Here is a 5,441-nt window from a genome sequence, read left to right on the forward strand (position 1 = left end):
GCGAAGCTGCACTTTACATAGGTCAATGGAAGATGGTTTGGAGAGACAGGAGGTGGAAGGCTAGCTAGAAGATTCTACTAATCCTGGCATGATGTTATCAAGAACATGACCCAAGGTGCCGAGAGTGTACTGGGAACTATGGGGCTGATGGGCGACCCACATGCTTTGCAGAAGGAGGAAATGGAGGATCAGTGGTGGTAAGTGCTCATAGCAGAGACTGGGAAATCATGAGGAGAAGCTTGGGAGGGGCGGAGGTGGGTGGTGATTGGACCACCACTGTGGTGTCAGCATGGGAGGGAGCCCCCAAACCATACTGAGAAAATCGCTTGATTTTCCTTGTTTGATAGTAGGTAACCAGTGTTAAAACTAAAAACCGCATGCCTGTGCCCATCTTTTATTTTTTTTCCACAGGCTAGTACGAAGGATTTGTTGTTGTTAAATAAGCAAACTATCAGCCTGAGGAATAGAGAGCAAATGACACATTTCTACGTTGTCGTTTCATGAATTTGGACCACAGAACAAGGTGACGGGAAAGCAAACTTTTCCGCTAGGCATTGCTGGCTGATTTGGCCGCAAACCAGTTGGAGGGTGTGGGCAGCCACAGTCACAGGAGAACAGCGGGGAGGTGGTCAGTGAGCCTGCTCTCCCAGCCCACGACAGCACCCACAAAAGCCTGTCCGTGACAACTTAGAAACCTTGGGGCCAGCTGGCACCCTGCGTTCCCTCACGGTGACTTGGCAAGCTGGACAGGCTTGCTGACTTTCTTGTCTGGAGACAAGGTCGGTTTGGGTTGTTTTGCTATCATTTACTGAGCATCAACCCTGCCAGAACATTCTATATCTGTTATGCATGTTTCCTCAGCCTCCATAACACCCTATGAGGTGGGTGTGAATATTCCCATTTTAGCAGGAACTGAGGTTCAAAGGAGTTAAGTGAGCGGATGAACAGGTGGTAGAGTCAGGGTTCAAATCCACATCCATCTGGGTCCCAAACCAGGGCATTTCTCGCTAAGCATGTGGCCTGTTTCCCTCAACCATCCTCTCCTCATCTTTCCTGCTGGGCTTAAGACAGACACACGTACACCTGCCACTGAGGGGAGCAAGCTCGGGTCCCACTTTCTGCAGCGGAGTATGAATGGCTTGCTGTCACCTCCAGCCAAGAGGACCCAGTGTCCACAGAACAAGCTCTGCTGGTGGGTGGTTTTCCAGTTGGGCTTGGGAGGGCTTTGTGAGTCTGTGAACCCTGGGGAAGCTTAGACAGACACTGGGATCCTTTAAGTACTCAGATGAGCTTCCCAGGAAGTGACTGGGTCACACCTGTTTCTAAAGACCTTACCTTGGTCTTCAAATTTGGACCCTTTGGGAAGGAACTTATTAGCTAATATACATATATTCTCATCAATTAACTAGGGTCCCCCCTCTCCACCCACCTTAGTTCCTAACTAACTCACCAACATCTTTGAAAACTAAAATGACTCATTAACATATGAAGGCCAGATCCCATGATCCCTAGAAGCTGGTCTTTGGAATAAACTCAATTCAATAGAAAAACAGAAACAAAAAACTATTCCTTTTCTAGGGTGGGTTACTTTGAGTGCATGGCCTGGTTGCAAGGCGTGGCCAGGGCACGTGGCTTAGTAGGGTAAAACCTTCAGTCCATTTCTCTCTCTGGTCCTCGATTTCTTTTACATAAAACAGTGGTTTCCAACTTGAGATTCTTTTATAGTTCTAAAATTCTACGATTTCACGAAGACAAAATAATACATAATTTTATTACTTAGTCTAGTGAAAATTCAGTGAAACTCAATAACTCCAGTTCTCTTGACAATTTTTGGACTTTTGCTCTTGACTCTGATTCTTCAAATATTTTCTGTAAGCAAGCAGGATATAAATAGTAACAACATCCTAACTCTAGACTTTGGGATTACAAATTCATAGGAATCTTATTAACAGTTGTCAATCTGTAACATCCTTATTTTTCTCTCTTTTGGTAGTGTTCATGGTAACTTGTATTGTTATAAACGTCTGGATTTGGGAGGTATGTGCTAATGATGGCTAATTTCTTTTTTCTTATTTTAAGTTTCAGGTGAATAAAACAATGTAATAGTTAGACATTTCCACCCCTGGTGATAGCTAATGTTATGTGTGAACTTGACTAGGTTATGGAACCCAGTTTGACCACACTCTTCTCGATGTAGCTGTGAAGGTATTCTTTCTTTCTTTTTTTTTTTTTTAGCTATGATTAACATTTACAATCAGTTGACTTTAAGTGAAACAGATTATGTTCCATAAAGTGGGTGGGCCTCATCCAATCAGTTGAAGGCCTAAAAGCAAAGACTAAGGTTTTCGAAGAAGACGGAATTCTGCCTCAATACTGAAACTCAGCAACCCTGCCTGAGTTGCCAGCCTGCTGTCTGCTCAACAATTTTTTTTTTTTTTACCAGCGCCCACAATCATGTGAGCCAATTTCTTAAAATAGATCTTTCTTTATATGTATACTGGTTGTTTCTTTGGAGAACCCTAATTCAGCATTTAGACAGGGCCATTCAAGACACATGAGAAGTATGCATTCACTCATTCACCCCTTCATGTAGTCGGTAATAATTTATTGAGATAAACAAATATCTAGCACTGTGGAGGGCACTGGACATGATTTATAAAATATCACAGGACGTGTGATGTACTCATACGTGGTTCCCTGGAAATGCCCCGTAGAATCTTATGAAGCAATGAGGTTGTAAGTATTACAGGAGCTCAGAGATATACCATAGGTTTGGTTAGATAAAGGCCCCTTTTCTGGGAACTCCAGAGTGTTAAACTCTAATGGCTAAAAGTGAGACATTTAGATAATGTGCCCCCAAATGAGAACTTTTTTTTTTCTCTTGGAGACTCGATGGCACCAATTTTCAGGTTCTGTGATTTTAAATCTGTGAAATGCTTTGATAGGGCAAAGTGACCTTGGGGCTGCTTTGGAGGTGGAAGGGGTGAGAAGGAGGAGTGAGAAAGTAGAGAGAGGAGGAAAGAACACTGGGCCAGTTCAGGAAGGTCTGGTTTTCAACCTGGGATCTGACGTTAGCTGAGTCAGACCCTGGGCAAATCACGCAACATCCCGAATTCTCATTTTCATATGTGTAGAGTGGGAAGGATCATTCCTTGAAGGGTTGGTGAGGACTCAATAATCTCACTCATATAAAAAAACCAACAACAGGCCTCAAATTAGGCGGTGGGAGGACAGCAAATGGCAGTTAGCATTTCCAGGTCTTCTTTGCATCTTTGCACTAAAGACAGCAAGAAGTGGACCTAGTACTACGTTAAAAACAAATACAAGCCATACTCACCATATCCATGTCATGGGGGACACCTTTCGAGAAATGAAGAAACATCTGCCTCTGACAGACGCTGTATCTTGAACAGCCCATTCCTGCAGCAGAAGTCTGTGTGGTTCTCTCTCCTTTCACTCCTGTCTCTTGGAGTTAATGTTACCCCGTGTCACCCAGGAGAGCTGCCACAGGCTTAGGGGAGTCAGAGAAGTACAGTCCACGAGCCACACAGCATGGTCTTGGGTGTCAGAGAAATGAGCTTGAATCCTGGTGTACGAGCCATGTCTTGTTCTCAGGTTGCCTATTGTAAACAGGAAAACCAGACTGGCATTGTTCAGACTGTTGGAGATGACGCTTACAAAATGGAAGCAGTTTTTACTTTTATCATCAGGGATTACAAAGGGACCCATCTGATTAAACAGGAACGAAAAAGACGACTTGCTGGGATTAGCACAATTTGTTCAGGGATCTAGTAGGTGGTTGCAAAAGTAATTGTGGTTTAAAAAGTTAAAAATAACTGCAAAAACTGCAATTACTTTTGCACCGACCTAATAATTCCTTGTTTCCCAAACCTGGTCTGTCTTTAGAATCAGCTGGGGGTCCTGTTAAGAGTATAGGTTCCCAGGACTCACTCCAGAGCTAGTGAAAGAAAATCTTCTAAGGGAAGATTTGGGAATCTGTATGTACAGCTTGAGCAGATATTTGCACCCATGTTCATAGCAGCATTATTCACAGTAGCTAAAAGGTGGAAGCAACCCAAGCGTTCATGGATGGATGAACAGATACGCAAAATGTGGTGTATACATACAATGGAGTATTATTTAGCCTTGAAAAGCAGATTCTGACACGTGCTACAACATAGTTGGACCCTGAAGACATTATGCTACGTGAACTAAGCCAGCCACAAAAAGACATAATATATGATTGCACTTATATGAGGTACCTACACTAGTCCAATTTATCGACACAGCAAGAAGAATGGTGGTTGCCAGGGGCTGGAGGAGAGGAGAATGGGACATCAGTGTCCAGTGGGTACAGTTTCAGTTTAGGGCGATGGCAATGTTCTAGAGATGGATGGTGGCGACGGTTGCACTTAATGTGCAAATGCATTGAATGCCACTGAACCGTACACTTTAACATGATTCAAATGCTAAATTGTATGTTATGTGTATTGTACCACACACACACACACACACACACACACACACACACACACTCACATACACCTGCACTGGCTTTTCTAGCACAGTCTGAGAACTTAAAATTGAACCGACTTCGTCCTTCCAAATGCTTATTTGCTATTCTTTTCCCCGTGGCGTATCCTGCAGGCTGTCCCGGGCCATCACCATCCCAAGGCATCCAACGTGCCCTGAAGGACAAAGTAGCGGAACTGGGAAGCAGAAGGGTTTGGCTGGAAGAGCTGGTGGAGGGATTTCCTCCCAAACCGCAACACCTTCCTCTCCTGCCTTCCTGTCCTTTGCACGAGTGTCACCTTGGAGTATAAGGACAGTCGTGCTTGGGGGAGGTGAACACCAAAATCTCCTTGGTTCCAGACACCACACGTCCCCTGCAATAGCTACATGACCCAGTCTCATCTCCATCACAGAGCTGCCACCTCTGACATCCTGGCAACCAGACGACCCGCCTGGGGGCATCTCATTGTCACCTCCCTGGAGAGTTAGGGGAAAAGGCAGCCTGCAGCCTTCCTCCTGGGAGACAAAGGAGGGTGGCCTGGGAGTTCAAAGGTCAAGAAGAAAAAGAAGGGCCGATGCCCAGGGTCCTGGCGCTCACCCAGCCGCCGCGTGGGGTCAAAGCCACCTTTTCCTACAGGCTTCTCACTTCTCCCACCTAGAAATGTTGCCCTTGAATCAAGATAGTGGTTAAACGCCTCTCAATAATTCATCAGTCTTTGGAACTGGTGCTCTCTGCCTGTGCGTGCTTTTCAGGTCGCTTTGGCTTGTCTTTTTTTAATTCAAAAGTGGTATTAATAGTGTATGAGCACCTCCGGGTCCCATACACCCACGTTAGGGGGTGTAGGGTGTGGGGGGGCGCCCTCCTTCCCTTTTCAAGGAAAAAAAATCAAAATGGGGAGGAAGTCAGAGCCTGTCACCTCAGGCTGCCT

The 5,441-nt window shown here is 45.1% G+C and overlaps 1 long non-coding RNA gene across 1 annotated transcript; it reads left to right on the plus strand.

Annotated features, from left to right (window-relative positions):
- Positions 1–415: 415 nt before the first annotated feature.
- LOC117018854 (uncharacterized) lies at positions 416–4,951 on the plus strand. Its single transcript, XR_004422340.1, has 3 exons — positions 416–523; positions 2,080–2,205; positions 4,648–4,951. It is a non-coding gene; the product is annotated as an uncharacterized LOC117018854 (long non-coding RNA).
- The last annotated feature ends 490 nt before the right edge of the window (positions 4,952–5,441 follow it).

The sequence above is a fragment of the Rhinolophus ferrumequinum genome, chromosome 28 (genome assembly GCF_004115265.2).
Source record: "Rhinolophus ferrumequinum isolate MPI-CBG mRhiFer1 chromosome 28, mRhiFer1_v1.p, whole genome shotgun sequence".
Lineage (NCBI taxonomy): Eukaryota > Metazoa > Chordata > Mammalia > Chiroptera > Rhinolophidae > Rhinolophus > Rhinolophus ferrumequinum.